Genomic DNA, 17,915 nt, shown 5'->3' with positions numbered 1-17,915 from the left:
GTGCTTTTTGCATTGCAATGAAAGTGGTAGGAATCTTCACCTAAAGTTAAATGCTATCTTACATATAATATGAAAGAGATAGTGACAATTAAGACTTGAGTATTCATAGAAAAGTGTAAAATACTTGGGGGAGGCAAATTTTATGTAATTTATATCTAATACCTGAATATGAAAAGACGCAGAGTGTGTTAAAATATTGACTATTTTGATGCACTGCTAATGGACTTATTTACAAGAAAAATTAAACAAAAAGAGTTTACTAATTTGTCTTTGTGAATGCTTTTCACCACATATCTTATTTTACAAAAAATATTAAGTCCTTATGAAATATTTTTATTATACCCCATAAAGATTTTTTTCATTTTTGATGGTTGGTTACTGTAATAAATTAATCATTATTATTTAGTTGTATCATTTAGCAGGTGAGTTGTTTTTTACTTGGAAGTTTGCCTGGAGGCCCTGCTATAGCTATAGGCAAAATTTATATCTTTGACAAGTGAAAATGGTGTCTGAAACCTGAAGAAGTAAATTCTCTTTAGTATGAATATAGAGTCTGCGAATAGATTCTTGAGTTCTGTTTTATAGCAACAGTATAGAAAAACAACTAATAGAGTCTTTTGATCGTCCAATCACATTCCTGACAAAAATTTCTACACACAAGTTAACTCTCCTGCCTAAATTGTTCAACATGGTTCAACCTATTCCCTCACCTATAAAAACGATCACGTATAAAACAAAATGAAACCAGAGGAGAGAGTGTGTGTGTGCATGATCAAGAACAATGTTTTGAAATTATATGTGGTCACAAAGAGGGCAGAGGAGGTGTTAAGAAAAAATTTCCAACTTCGAAATAAGAAATGTGTAGAAGTGTTTTCCATAATAATGCAAACAATTAACTTCTACTTATTAGTTTTTCACTCATTATCTGTAGTTAATATTTTGGGGTTTTTTTACAGTTGTTGAGAAAAAATGAATATCAGAAGTTTGATATACAGAGTAAACAGGGTCTTACATATCTTACTGGGAACATGTTTGATAAGTATACAATCTGAATAGTACCTAATTTTCTAGGGCAAGATACCTACGTTTGACTTGTCATTTGCTGTTTGACTGAAGACCACTCAGTATCAAGTTGCATACAAACTTATAAATATTTTGAGTTGAAAATTAGTCCCCAAATTTGAAGTTTGATGGCTCTTTTTTTTATTAGCAAACTTATTTTGGCATTCTCTGACAGACCTTTTAAAACTCTGTACCTTAGGTCCCTTTTTCTTTCTTTTTTAATAGCTCGATTGAGATATAATTTAACACACACAAATCACCTACTTAAAGTGTAAAATTAAATGTTTTTAGCACATTCACAAACTTCCACAACATTGCAAATAATTTTAGAAATTTTAATGACTCTCCCCAAAAGAAACACTGTACACATTAGCATGAATGCCTCCCCTTTCTTTCTCATCCATTCCTGCCTCACTCCTAGGCAAAACTTAGTCTACCTTCTGTCTCTATAGATTTGCCTATTCCAGATATTTCAGAACAGAATCTTAAAATATGTGGGTTTTTTTCCATTTGCTTCTTTCATTTAGCAAAATATCTGATGATTTTTCTCCTATTGTAATAGATATTAGTACTTTATTCCTTTTTATTACTGAATTTGAGCCAGACATAACATTTCATTGGTTCCATTATTAATTACTTAGTTGAATAATATTTTATATGTTTTAATTCTGTTATTTATAAAAGTCAAGTTATTAATTGTATTTTGTAAGTATAATGAAACACAATATTAAGAAGTATCTCTCATTGTTTTCAATTATTAGATTTTGTTTATTTATTATTTTGTGTTTTAGGGAATAGAAACAGGTGCATATTGCCAAAGAAAGCTTAGATTCAAATCTATTGAGAAAAAATGAAAAGCAACAATTACATAGCATTTTTTAGAAATATAAATAAATATATTATGTATCCAAAAATAATCTATTCTTATCAAGAAGATAGCATTTTAAAACTTTAGCATAGAGTCATATAATTGATTCAGACATACTTGCTATAGTTTTATATAACCTTGGGAAGTAAAAAAAAAGAAATGTCAAGTTCACATTTAGATACATTTTTATTTTGATTCATTTTGTTCATTACAAACATCTAAAAGGCATTTGACAGTATTTGTATTTTGCAGCTGTTTTCATTAATTTGTGCCATACTGTGAAATGTGTTGATTTTGCCATGACCAGTCCATGAAATCATTGTCTAACTGCCTGATATACTGGTTTCTTACCAAAAGTGTTCTAAATACTGCTGAGAAAAAACAAACATCCTTCATATACATGTATATATATATATATATGCATAAAATATATATTCATATATTTCTCATATATATATATGCATAAAATATATATTCATATATTTCTCATATATATATGAAAAATAGCTATAAAACTTTTTTCATGAAAATTAGAGAATTAGAAATAGATCTATGGATGTTTTCATTCTAAGTGCATAAAAAGTGTTATGACATTTTGAATATGAAACTGAAATTGCAAGGAACTTTACACTTAAGTTTTCTTTTTTTTTTGTTTAATAGTCAAGGGTTTAACTATCTCTTATTAAATGCATTTGACTTTAAAAACTTCTTGTTTTCTATATTTTCCTTATATCCCCTTTGTACTAATGTCTATGAATATCTGGTTATAAAATAAATATGCTGTTTCTTTTTTTTTAAATATGCTGTTTCTAACATTAAGTGTAATACTTTAAAAGTGATGTACAATTAAAAGCAAATGTGTATTACTGATCCTTGTCACTTGATTTAAAGTATTTAGTCAGTATATTAATCTTTGTTTTGGTTAATGTTGAGTTAGCTATTATTCAGATCTGTCAAAGTGTTCTTATCATTTGTGTATTTATACAACCTGATTCCAAAAATAGTATTGATATGACTTATTGAATTTAGTTGCAAAGGTAGCTACATATTTTATGTGAAAACGTAACAATAATTGTCTTATATTTTCACATTTGTTTTAAGGGTAGCTTGGAATTCTTGCCATGAGCCTTTCTAATAATTTTCCTCATTAAGTTGTGCATTAGACACACTCATATAAGGCAAGTGTTTTGAAATTATTGAAGTGTTGTTTATTAGAAATATATTTTTTGCCCACTCAGTTGCATGTGTTAACAAGAAAAGACAAAGTGAGAACTAGATTTTGTTTGAGTCATTCTACTCAAAATGGTGTTTATCAATTTTATTAGCTAATACATCAGGTTAAATTGTTATTTTTGTTACTAAAAATGACAAATGTTCTATGACTATATTCTTAAATTTAATTTGAGTTTCCTTCCCTTTTCAATGTACCTGGCACTAGATACCAAAGCTTCTTTTTCAGTATGTTGTGAGTCTTCCTGTCCCAGGAAATGAAATAAATATTTAAACTAAATGACTTTCTTGTGTCACATACTGTTTAAAGTTTTGCAACAGTCAATATAAAGATTTATAAGACTTGTCTTTTCAATAAAACTTAGAAAAAGGCATCAAATCTAAAAATGAATTAAAGGTGGAGTGCCTGGGTGGCTCAGTCATTTAAGCGTCCGACTTTGGCTGAGGTCATGATCTCGCAGTTAGTGAGTTCGAGTCCCGTGTCAGGCTCTGTGCTGACAGCTCAGAGCCGGGAGCCTGCTTCAGATTCTGTGTCTCCCTCTCTCTCTGCCCCTCCCCTGCTCATGCTCTGTCTCTCTCTGTCTCAAAAATAAATAAAACATTAAAAAATTTAAAAAAGTAAAAAAGAAAAATGAATTAAAGGTATGTAAAGCTGGGGTGCCTGGGTGGCTCAGTTATTTAGGCATCTGACTCTTGATTTTGGCTCAAGTCATTATCTGACGGGTTCATGAGTTCAGGCCCCGTGTCAGGCTCCCCACTGACAGTGTGGAGCCTGCTTGGGATTCTTTCTGTCTCCCTCTCTCTCTTCTCCTGCTCCATGTACATGCATGCACAGTCTCTCTCCCTCTCTCTTTCAAAATACATAAATAAACTTTTTAAAAAAATGTATATAAAGCTAAGAATTTCTCTTGGCTTCTAAATGTCTAGAGATTTGGTTTTCTTGGAATAATCTCTATTTTCCCCAAACTTTTTTATGTCATTAGTTACATTTGTTTTAGCAAAGAAAAATAACACATTTAAATGTATTGTACTCATTTCTCGAAAATGTACTGCGTTGTTACATGTTGATAATTGCTGGCCAAATTATCCTACCCACATGAAGTAAAAACTCTGCACAGACACACACACACACACACACAATCACACACACACACACGTATGTGTACAGAATCACTATTTGTAGATTCTGTATTTGTAATTTCTTCTACTCACAAAAGTTTGTTTCTTTGTAACTCCGGAGTCAATATTTGTGGTGTTTACATGGTCATTCATTTCAGAACGTACACAATGAGGTAAAAACTTTGAGTAATCCACATGCATGAGCATTCCCAGCTGAGACTAAGTCTTCTTGTTTCAGATCTTATAGAAGTCTTCATGGTATATCTAGGGCTACATTTTTGACATTCTTCTGGGTTTTTTTTTTTTTTGCTGGTCACTTCACTGTAAAAATGGCCACCATAAATAGTTCTGAAGTGTTGTAAAAGGTTCCTAAGCACAAGAATGGTGTGAGGAGCTTTACTGAAAAAGTATGTGTTCAGGTATGAATTAAAATGATGTTGGTTATCAGCTCAATGTTAATGAATCAACTATATTAAATAAGGTGTCTTTAAACAGCAACACATGTGAAATAAATTTATGTATTGATCACTTGACAAAAATATTATGAAAGGTTCAAAACCTTTATTTTCCTAGGAGCAGTGATTTAGTATTTGCAAAATCAGTGTTTGTGTTGATATGATAAGATATGGCTAGTGTGAATAATGGGATTTGACTGTATATGTATGTGCATATGCACATGCACACACAAAAATGTCTGTATACATGATTATTTATTATCTAAAATGTATTTTGTTATGGAATATTACTCAGCCATAAAAAATGAAATCTTGCCATTTGCAATGATGTGGATGGAGCCAGAGAATATTATACTATGTCAAAGACAAATACCATATGGTTTCACTCATATGTAGAATTTAAGAAACACAACATATGAACATATAAATAAAAATGGAGGCAAACCAGGAAACAGACTCTCTTTTTTTGTCAAGTTAGTTAACATACAGGGTAGTCTTGGCTTTAGGAGTAGATCCCTGTAATTTATCACTTACATACAACACCCAGTGTTCATCCCAGTAAATGCCCTCCTCAACACCCATTACCCATTTCTCCCACCCCCCACAACCCTCCACCCTTATCAATCCTCAGTTGGTTCTCTGTATTTAAGAGTCTCTTATGGTTTGCCTCCCTCCTGTATCTTATTTTTATTTCCCTTCCCTATGGTCTTTTGTTAAGTTTCTCATTCTGCGTATGAGTGAAACCAAATAATATCTGTATTTATTTGATTGACTTATTTCACTTAGCATAATGGTCTCCAGTTCCATCCATGATGTTGCAAATAGCAAAATTTCATTCTTTTTCATCACTGAGTAGTATTCCTTTGTACATGCATACCATAACTTCTTTAGCCATTCATCAGTTGATTAGCATTTGGGATCTTTCCGTAATTTGGCTATTGTTGACAGCACTGCTATAAACATTGGGGTATATGTACCCCTACAATTCAGCACTCCTGTATCCTTTGGATAAATTCCCAGTAGTGCTATTGCTGGGTTATAGAGTAATTCTATTTTTAATTTTTTGAGGAACCTCCACACTGTTTTTCAGAGTGGCTGCACCAGTTTGCATTCCCTCCAACAGTGTGAAAGGGTTCCTCTTTCTCTGCATCCTCGCCAACACCTTTTGCTTCTTATGCTGTTATTTTTAGCCATCCTGACTGGTGTGAGGTGGTATCTCAGTGTAGTTTTGATTTGTATTTCCCTGATGGTGAGTGATGTTGAGCATCTTTTCATGTGTCTGTTAGCCATCTGGATGTCTTCTTTGGAAAAGTGTCTATTCATGACTTCTGCCCATTTCTTCACTGGATTATTTGTTTTTGGGGTGTTGAGTTTGGTCAATTCTTTTAGATTTTTGATACTAACCCTTTATTGGATATGTCATTTGCAATTATCTCCTCCCATTCCATCTGTTGCCTTTTAGTTCTGTTGTTTCCTTTGCTGTGCGGAAACTTTTTATCTTGATGAGGTCTCAATAGTTCATTTTTGCTTTTATTTTCCTTACCTTTGGTGACATGTCAAGTAATAAGTTGCCGTGGCCAAGGTCAAATAGGTTGCTGCCTGTTTTTTCCTGTAGGATTTTGATGGTTTCCTGTCTCACATTTAGGTCTTTCATCCATTTTGAATAATTTTTGTGTATGAGGTAAGAGAGTGGTACAGTTTCATTCTTCTGCATGTTGCTAACCAGTTCTCCCAGCACCATTTGCTAAAGAGACTGTCTTTTTTCCATTTGATACTCTTTCCTGCTTTGTTGAAGATTAGTTGGCGATATATTTGTGGGTCCCTTTCTGGGTTCTCTATTCTATTCCATTGGTCTATGTGTCTGTTTTGTACCAGTTCCATCCTGTCTTGTTGATTACAACTTTGTAATACAGACTGAAGTCCAGGATTGTGATGCCTCCAAATTGCGTTCTCCTTTTCTACATTACTTTGGCTATTTGGGGCCTCTTGTGGTTCCATACAAATTTTAATATTATTTGTTCTAACTCTCTTAACTATAGAGAACAAACTGAGAGTTACTGGAGGGAAGCTGGGCAGGAGGATGCACTAAATGAGTGATGAGTATTAAGGAGGGCATGTGTGATGAGCACTGTGTGTTGTATAAAAGTAACGAATCACTATATTCTACACCTGATACTAATATTACACTGTATGTTAAAAAACTGGAATTTAAATAAACACTTGAAATAAAATTAAATTAAAGTACATTAAATTAAATTAATTTTGTTAAATGCAGATTTTTAAAGACTAAATATTATTCTACACCTAGGAAATTTCACAAAATATGAAAAAAAAGAGGCAGAGCACATTACAGGCAGTAATTTTCATTAGTATTAATTAAATCATCATAATTCATAGAAATAGTGCATCATCAATACTGAAAATTTATTTGCAGAAGTTAATGTATTCATTAACTTATTATTTAAACTGATGGCACAAATCATTATTTAAATCACAATCATTTTATTTTGCTTCTTATTCTACTATATATGGGAAAATTACATATCTTGTAATAGTTTATTACATATCTTGTAATATGTAATATATATCTTGTAATAATTTATACTTTATATATACATGTAAAATGAGTTAATACTTAGCATTATTTTTTTCCAATTTTTCACAGTCGTTGCCTTGACATTGTATGTCTTTTTTTCGTAATTATTGATTGGTTTATATGTGTCTTATATCAGCAAAATATTATAAACACAATACAATAGATCATAAACAAAATACCATAGCATTCAAAAGGCTTTTGAGTATTCACTTTTTTTTCAGAACATTCTTCAGAACACAGATGTTGTAATTGATAGACATGAGTATTGCAGAGCATATTCTTCCAGTGAGATTCTAAAGATATTAAGATAAAAAAGATACTAAAGACTATTAAAGATTAAAAACTCCACAATGGTCTTGTACATGTTTTGGGGAAGACCTTAGAACAAAAGTATACATGAATGCACCTCCGTATAACTGTAGGACTTCTGTTGTTGGTGTATATAGTTGTCTTGCTTAATAATCTAGTACCTAGAGCTATGATATATTAAATGTTTTATATCAGTGTATTTCTATAGGGTTTTGAAACAAATTAGCATTTACTTATGGACTTTCCATTATCTTGAACCACCTGTAATTCTAGGACTGTCAAAGGTGTCTGCAAGGAGTAGGTAATCCTAAGAACATCACTGAAATATTACTGTCGTTTCTCATTCTCACAGAAATGATAATTTATGGGCACCTGGGTGACTCAATCAGTTACTAGTTTCAGCTCAGGTCATGATCTCGTGGTTCATGAGTTCGAACCCAGTGTGGGACTCTGTGCTGACAGTGTGGAGCCTATTTGGGATTCTCTCTCCCTTTCTCTCTCTGCTCCTCCCTGCTCACTATGTCTCTAAATAAATAAATAAATAAATAATAAATAGACAAACTTAAGAAAAAAGAAATGATAATTTAATTATTGGAAACAGTAAATAGAAATGGCAAAGCATGTTATAAAATTATAGAGTTTATTAACAAATTCTGGATTATAGAAATCACGTTCGAAAGTTTAGGATTTTGAATTGTCTCATAATCCTTACTATAAACTGAGAGCTCTTTTCTATCATCTAATTCTCACAGCTGCTATTTGAATTAGATATTCACATAAAAACTCACATCAGTTAAGGAAACTGAGATCAGAAAGGTTAAGTAAGTTGGCTAAATTTACTAAACTAGTCAATTGTGAAGAAAGGATTTGAGCCTGGCTAATCTGATGTGAGAGGTCACATTTTAACGCTCACACGGAGCTACTTGTTTTTGTTTTCACAGTAAGTAAAATGTTGCTGATTTTATTGGGCTAAAATACACATGACAAAATTCACTGTTTTAATCATTTCAAGCGTACAGTTAAGTGGCATTAACTACATTTATATAGTTGTACAACTATGACCACTATCTATCTCTGAAATGTACTCATCAAAAAATGAAACTATTTTGCTGGTATGCAAAATCCATTGAATTTCGAACACTCTAATATATTCTAAAGAGAACATCTGTAGAACAAATTAGAGCAATAAAAACTTGAAAGTTTGAAATCACATATAATGAATACTGCTAAATGAAAACAGCACTTGATAATATAAAATGTTACCATTTTATTTCTTTCCACTGTTTTAATTGTATAATTATACTTTAGCCCCAGTGTGTCAAAAGATCCAGTTTTGATCACAGTTATGCTAAACCCTATGCTTTAGCTTTTCCAAGAACATGTCATTCCTGTTTCCATGAAAATTGAGTTTATATCGTGAAAATGAGTATCATTAGACTGTGAAATAGGTAGCCATACCATATTACTGAGAAAAGAAACACCTACTTTGTTATAGAAAGACAGAACAAACCTTAGGAAAAGTCATTGAAACAGCTATAGTTGTCAAATAAATTATTGTAGAACATTCGTGTTTGAAGTATTTATGTATGTTGATCAACTTCTTTTCTAGAAACTACGACAAGAGCAATAGGATTTCTTTAGCTCATGTGAAATGATAATTATTTCTGAATCAAATTTCTCCTGTTCAAGTAATTGTCTCTGTCAAAACATTTTAACTGGAAAGAAATCACTCACATTTTTTAAATAGCTTTTGTGAATTTTAATCATATAGAAGTCTATTAATTTGAGAAGGATACCATTGAATATAAAACTTCAAAAGGCTTCAGAAATATAATGTTAATAATTGCATTTAATTCATATTAACATATGTACACTTTTGATCTTTAAGGTGATACCACAAATAAAAGTAAAATGTAAACTAGAAAAATATATTTTTTATTCTACTGCTAGAATAGGTGCACTGAGTCACTTCTTGAGAGACTTTTCTTGACAAATTATGCATTGTGGGTTTTTGTTTTGACAAACTATGTTAAAATGACCCCCCTTCATTTTGTTTACTAAGTCCTTTATTAATGTCTATAAAAAATTTTTCACAAATTTTACAACAAATATAATTGTAAATATTATATTTAAGTATTTGCTTAATTTCCTATTGTCATTAGACCCTGCAATGTCAGATGTTATGTCTATTACAGTTGAATTCAGTAGACGTCAATAATTAATTGTCCTTGGCTTTTGATATAAGCAATGTGATATAGATATGGATAGATTAACATAGAAATCTTCTAAGTAGAGAAGATCTTCAGACTACAGGGTCATATCATGAAACCAGTGCCAAAGAATGAAATTTTAGTAGATTTAGTATTAAAAATATTGACCAAACATTACTTATGAGGAACATAACTCACATTACCTGACCAAGGGGAGCATTAGTAATGCCAGAAAGTACAGAGAATCAGAGTCAATTTTGAGTTGTGTGGAATGGAATGATATTCATGGAGGAGTTCTATAAGTTATTTAATCAACATCTGAGGTTAGAAATTATGTGATATAATTGCTATTCTGCCATTACTCTGAAAATGATTCATGGGCAGATAAAGATAATTTGAGGCACTTTGATCAACATGTTTTTTGCTGTGTATTTTAATTTTTTTTATTTGTTAAATACTTATTTATTTGAGAGAGAAAGAGTGGGGGAGGGACAGAGAGAGGGAGAGAGCAAGAATATGTGCGACTTGTGCAGAGCCTGACAGGAGTCTCAATCTTAGCAACCATGAGATCATAACCCAAGCTGAAACCAAGAGTCAGACACTTAACTGACTCAGCTACCCAGGTGCCCATGCTTTTTGTTTGTTTGTTTGTTTTTGTTTTTGTTTTTGTTTTAATGTGGGAGACCAATCAGAGTATTTGGGCTTTTACTTATATAGTTCAACTATAGTTTATGACAGACTAAGTATAAATATGGGGTGGAAGATGAAGCAGCATTGGTGGATATATAAAATTTATAATGTTGATTTCTTATATTCATCATCACCAGGGGAGCATCCTGAGAGCGTGGAACGTTGTTCCTACATTTTGGCTTAAGGTAGGCAGCATAAGACAGTGCATTTTCTTTGTAATAGCACAAAAGAAGTCCTGCACTATTTATTCGATGATTTAAGTGAGATTGTGTGGCAGGCTGGAGTTTTCACTCACCTGTCTAGAGCAGCTTTCTGGGCATCTCCGTCATCATCCCGAGTCCACCATCTCACTTCCCCATTAGATGTTTCAGGAGCTCTTGGAAACACTGTTGTGATTGTTTCCTTTTTCTACTATTGGCAGATTCCATTGCTCAGCAAATCAAACGAAAGCATTCCCAATATGAAGCAAATTGTGAATCAGAATTTAGAAATCAAGGTTTCACACAGTATTTTTGTGTGGATGGTCAATAAAATGATAAATGCACAACTCTTCCAACGGTGACACACTCCATCTCTTTTAAGTTGAGTGTGTCGCAGATGTCAAGGATACTTGATATAGTGTCCCCAAACCTTAAAATATAGACTTGAGGATAGCGTATCCTTTCTTCCACGGAAGTTTTAACCTAAACTGTAGACTCTTTTAAGTCAAAATTTTGTCACAGCAAAAGAAGTCTTTGAGACTTGGTTCAGTCTGCAGGAGACCACTGTTACCTAGCCAAGTGTGTACGTGGCTTTGTTCAGGATGTCAGGTAAATAGTAAACTTATCAGTTATTTTAATAACACAGCTCTCCATGGATACCATATTCTTATCTCCCTCAGAAGTCTTTTTTCAAGGGAAGAAAGATGAAATATCGATGAAAGAAACACTGGTGACTTATGAAAAATCATGAAGAATGATCACTTTTTTATTGACCTTGAGTTGTTAGTATTATAAATGGATTAATACTTTATTGTTATAATTTTAACTCTTATTTTTGGAAAGGGGATAGCTCAGTAATGTCAAATAAGAGTGGTCAAATATTATGTCATAAACTATCATATATACAGTTATGATAGTTGCTATAGAAGTGATCAAAACTACTCAAACCAGGGTATTATGTAGTATCAAATAACAGCACTGTATAAGGATGTCAGCTAAGCAAACCATAAAATACTAATCCAACAGCCATAGAAGTTATTTCCATGGGCAAAATCACATCAATATATATTTAAAGGCTTTGGAATATCGTCTTTATTAACTGTCTTCTCAGAGAAATATAAACTCACACACAATTTAATATTATTGTTCAAAGCTCCTAGGGAGCCTGGGTGGCTCAGTCGGTTGAGCGTCCAACTTCGGCTCAGGTCCTGATCTCATGGTTCGTGGGTTCGAGCCTTGCGTCGGACTCTGGGCTGACAGCTCAGAGTCTGGAGCCCGCTTCAGATTCTGTGTCTCCTTCTCTCTCTGCCCCTACCCTGCTCATGCTCTGTCTCTCAAGAAATGAAATAAAATGTTAAAAGAAAGTTATTTTTCAAAGGTCCTTAAGCATAAAATTATTAGGTTTGAACTAAATAAATAGAGATTACAGTAGCTTAATACAGGAAGATATCCCCTGATATTATATATTCGTAAATAATATGTTAACCCTCTTTACAGGAGGAGGAAGAACTTATATAGCCCAGAAATAATGCTTTTTGATATATTTAGAAATTGGTATAGAACAAACTCTGTGCCACAAGCATAGACTTTGAATGTAGATCAAAAACTCAGTCATATGAAAAAGAGCTCGTTGGCTCCTTAGCATCCTCATCTGATAGAACTTCTCCATGCATGGAATAATGGTAAAAATTCTGGTCTATGAACAGTGTGCAGAACAAATACAGGCAAAATAGAGACAGAGGTTGAAGTCAAAGGCAATGCTTTAAGTTTGGCCATGCAGTGGAAAACTGGGCCATGAGCCTTCAGATTGGAGAATATAACGACCCACAGCTCTCCACGAGGGTACAGCTTTGCCAGTGTCCAAAATAGAAAGTCAGGTTTCCAAATCCCAACCCACTCTAAAGAAAGTGATATAATACACAAACAAAATTAGAGAATAAGTACTGTTTTTATACAGTGATCGTTCTAATTATAAAATTTCTAAAGCTTCCAAGCAACATAAACAAAAATGCAGAAAAATAACAGAATTAAAACTATTAATTAAAACTCTCTGACAAGCTTCTATAATCTTCTTATTCCCCTGCATTTTTTGCCTGCATTCTCTTTTATCATCTGCTCAAATGACAAAAACAGAAGACAGGTAACAATTATCAAAATGATGTTTTGAATTTCCCAGAACAACTGGCTTTCTGTATTGTTTTATTCATTGCTCAGGTAAACACATACTTTAAAAAAACAATGTTAAGGTGTCCTAGTTGAATATGTGAGGCAAAGTAAGCACACATAAATTGACCTGTACCTCATAATAAGCCAAATTTAAAAAGAAAAAAAAAACATAAAAATAATGCTGTTTATTTGGACATCATTTAAGTATTAAGTATTGGGCATCATCATCTAACCAGAAGCATGTAAAAATAGGGGCGCCTGGGTGGCTCAGTCGGTTAAGCCTCCGACTTGGGCTCAAGTCATGATCTCACGGTTTGTGAGTTTGAGCCCAGCGTTGGACTCTGTGCTGTTAGCTCGGAGCCTGGAGGCTGCTTTGGATTCTGTGTCTCCTTCTCTCTCTGCCCCTCCCCCACTGGTGCTCTGTCTCTCTCTGTCTCTCAATAATAAATAAATATAATTTTTTTTTAAGAAACGTAAAAATAGAAGCATCTTTGATATACAGAGCTATTTTATTTATTTTATTTTATTTTATTTTATTTTATTTTATTTTATTTTATTTTATTTTATTTTATTTTATTTTAAACAATGTTGAGTGCGGTATATCCTTAAAGGAGTGCTTAAAAATATTGAGTCAATATTAAGAATAGAATAACAAAAATTCACAAAATGCACATCAAATTCCTTTGATTTTAAGACTTGATTCTGACGTTCACTCATTAAGATTCATCCATTAATATTTGTCCACTAAGATATTTATAAATATTTCATTTTTTTTTCCTTTTTACAGTTTATTTATTTTAGTGAGAGAGAGTAGGGGAGGAGCAGACAGAGAGAGAGAGAGAGAGAATCCCAAGCAGGTTCTGCACTGTCAACAAAGAGCCAGGAGCAGGGTTTGAACTCACAAATGGCGAGATCATGAACTGAACTGAAATCAAGAGTCAGAGGATTAACCTACTGAGCCACTCAGGCGCCCCTATAAATGATCCATTTTGTGGATAAAACACACACTGTAGGTCAGTCTATGAATGATAGGAAATAGATTGGCAGAATAAACATGAACTTTCAGAAATAATTGAATTGTGACAATTTAAATATGGAAGGCTATAGTATTACACTTTTATATTCTTATCCACACTCCAATACAACTTCTTTATAACTGGACATTTGATGTCAGGAGTGAGAGAAATCTGTACTTTGTTTTATCAAACTAATTTCTATTTGCTGAATTACTACATGGAAGTGGTGAACTGCAATATTTCTACTTTCAAAAGACATATTTTGGATCATTTGTTATGTTAGCATTAATTTTTCTTAAAATACTGTATTTGTTTCCTTTCAAGTTTTTATTTAAATTCTACTTAGAATACTGACAGTCTTAATCTAGATATGGTTTTTCTGGACTTTATCTTGGAAGATTTATAGATATATCATACTATTGTAAAACATCTACACTACCACTAAGAGATATAAAAAGAATCTTCATAAGTAATCAGAGATTTATTCAGCAAGGTGGATACATGTTACATTTCTTTAAAAAATGTTCCCTTATAACATTTTATTTTTATATTTTTTTCTTTTTTTAATTGAAGTATAGTTGGCATACAATAATTATATTAGTTTCAAGTGTACACATAAAGATCTGACATTTATGTACATTAGGACATGATCACCACAATAAGTCTAATTGCCATATGTCGTCATACAAAGTTACTGTAATATTATTTACTGCATCCTCAATGCTATACTTACATCCCCATCAGTTATCTATTTTATATGTTACCTAATTTTATATTCCAACAGCAACATCACTCTGTTTAATTGATACTGTCAGTATTAACATGATATTTTCCAGAGTTGCCACACTGAGAAAAATGAATGTTCCCTGGGAGTGTATTGGAGAGTGAAAGACTTGATTTGAGAAAATGTCATCTACATGAACTGACATTTTTTGAAATATTTAACTTCATGATTACCTCTATAAATATCATCCAATTAGATCATTTCATTTCAATAAATGCCATATTATCTTCTTTTCAAGATCCAATATGTTTGAGCTCTTGTATGCAAGTATGTGTGCATATGTGTGTGCCTTTATGTATGTGTGTGCATCCATATAAATAGTTTTGCAAATCACTGATGAGTAACATAGGGAAGGAAAAATTCTCCCTCTTCCTTTCAAAGTTTTCCAGCTAGACTAAGAATTAAATTTACATGAGACAGATTAACAGGAGAAAAGAAAAAATATATATAAACGGTTTTATTTTGTGTACACAGAGGCCAAATAATGATATTGAGACCCAAACAAATGACCAAAGCTGGCAGTTTTTATACTTTTTAGACAAAGAGACCATAAATTTGTGATGAATTGACAGGATAAAGAAAACAGATGGCTGGGAGGGTTAATTAGTTAGGGATGCTACGCAGAATTTGGGCTGAGGCAGTAGATTAGTAAAAAAAAAAATAAATAAAAAAAAAAAATAACAAGGTTGTTTATATAGCCTCTTTGGCTCTCCATTTCCTATCTCTGAGTGTCCTTCCATGGGCTATTTCCCAAGTAGCTTCAATTCAAAATAATTAATATGCCATTGTGGTACATTTAGTGGGGTCTTCTCCCATTGACCCCACAACACTCATTGCTCTGGAATATGAAAGTAACAAAATTTATTTTCTTTATGCGATCTACCGAATGTTTCTAGGCACTTTATTACCCAAACCAAATAACTGGGGGATATGTGGAATAACTTATACTTTAGATTCTTCAGAGAACAGGAGCTAAGTTCTCCAATGTCTGAGCCTCAGAATTTTGATTAAGAAGTACTGTTGTAGAACAATGGGGTACCTGCTTGGCTCAGTCAGTTAAGTGTTCAACTCGGTTTCTGCTCAAATCATGATCTCACGGTTCATGAGATCAAGCCCCACATCTGGCTCTACACTGACAGCACAGAGCCTGCTCGGGATTCTGTCTCTTCCTCTATTTCCACCCCTCCCTTGCTCATGTGTGCTCTCTCTCTCTCTTTCAAAATAAATAAACTTTTTGTTTTAAAGAAGTACTTTTGTAGAACAAGATTGCTCTGATTAAAGTTCAGGGTCAAGAGAGCATACATAAGTCCCCAAACTAAAATTATGTTGAGGTAAGGGAGAGTATCTGACATCATATACTTCACACAAAGACCTTTGATGAAGTCTAGTCCTGAAACAACTTGAATTGAGGTTGAAAACCAGATGTACCCACATAACCCAATAGATGCTATTTTGGGTAAAAACTGATTGAGCAAGAGCAAAAGCGACACAATTAGAAACCCATACATATACCCAACCTTGTGGGCCATTTAACCACCTGACATGGGACATCATTGATAAAATTGAATGTGTCCATGAAATAATTTACATGTAGTAAGTATAACAAGTGTAACAACAAGCAACTTTTGTTGCTTCAGCTCAGGTCATGATCTCATGGTTTGTGGGATTGAGTCCCGTGTTGGGCTCTGTGCTGACAGTGCGGAGCCTGCTTGGGATTGTCTTTCTCCCTCTCTCTCTGCCCCTCCACCACTCACATGCACTCACTCTCTCTCTCAAAATAAATAAACATTTAAAAAAATGTCACATTCTGAGGTACTAGGGATTAGGACTTTGAGATAATCTTTTTTGAGGGCCCAAATTCAACTAATAGCAAATAGATAAATGGATAGATAGATTGCTAGATAATATTAAAAGAGACATGTAAACTTATTTATTTTATTTTAATATTTATTTTAGAGAGAGAAAGAGAGAACACGCAAAAGCAGGGGAGGACCAGAAAGAGAGGGAGAGAGAGAATTCCAAGCAGGATCCATGCTGTGAGTGCAGAGCCCAATGTGAGGTTCTATCTCATGAACCATGAGATCATGACCTGAGCTGAAATCAAGAGTCAGATATTTAACCGACTGAGCCACCCAGGTGCCCCATTTATTTTATATTGTTTTAAAATTTTTGTTAAGTCTTTATATAAATTCCAGTTAGTTAAAATATAGTATAATATTGGTTTCAGTAATTCCATACAACACCTGGTGTTCATCACAACAAGTATACTCTTCAATACCCATCGCCTATTTAACCCATCTGCCCCCACCTACCTCCACTCCGTCAACCATCAATTTGTTCTCCATAGTTAAGAGTCTGTTTCTTGGTTTGCCTCAATCTTCCCCACCCCGTATGCTTGTTTGTTTTGTTTCTGAAAATCCACATATGAGTGAAATCATAGTATTTGTCTTTCTCTGACTTATTTTGCTTGGCATATTATTTCAAATGGTGAAATGGTGATGAGTGTCAAAGTTGTCAACTATTTAACCAACATAAAATACAATAAAAGGGGAAACTTAAAGTTTTTCCTTAATATATGTAATATATATTTTTTTCACATATGATGAATTAAAATGACAAACCATAGTGTCCATGATTTGAGAGGTAGAGGAGGAAGGTATAGAGGGAAATTTCTGTAATTGCTTCAACATATGAAACCACATGACAAAAATTAATAGTAAGTTTATAGTAACTTAAATCAATTAGATTATAAAAACCTATGAGAATATATATCATTCAAATTATATAAAGAAATATTGTAGATGTAAAAAAATAATAATAATAGTGACTATCCATCCTCAAGGAAAAAGAAGATATGGGGCACCTGGGTGGCTTGGTTGGTTGAGAATCCGACTTCTGCTCAGGTCATGATCTCACGGTTTGTGAGTTTGAGCCCCGCATCCTCACCCTGTCAGTGAAGAGCTGCTTTGGATCCTCTGTCCCCCTCTCAATGCCTCTGTCTCTCTCTCTCTCTCTCTCTCTCTCTCTCTCTTTCTCTCTCTTTCTCTCTCTCTCAAAAATAAGTAAACATTTTTAAAAAACGAAAAATAAAGATATTCAATGGAATCTTAGGGTGCTGAGTTTGCAAATTATTGCACAATTCATCAAAGCTTATGGAGGATTTTAAAAGGGAAATAATTTTAGAAATGCAAATCTGTAAACTAGATCAAT

This window comes from Panthera leo, chromosome A1, assembly GCF_018350215.1.
Source record: "Panthera leo isolate Ple1 chromosome A1, P.leo_Ple1_pat1.1, whole genome shotgun sequence".
NCBI lineage: Eukaryota > Metazoa > Chordata > Mammalia > Carnivora > Felidae > Panthera > Panthera leo.
The sequence above is the reverse complement of the archived record's forward strand: the minus strand, read 5'-3'. Positions refer to the sequence as shown.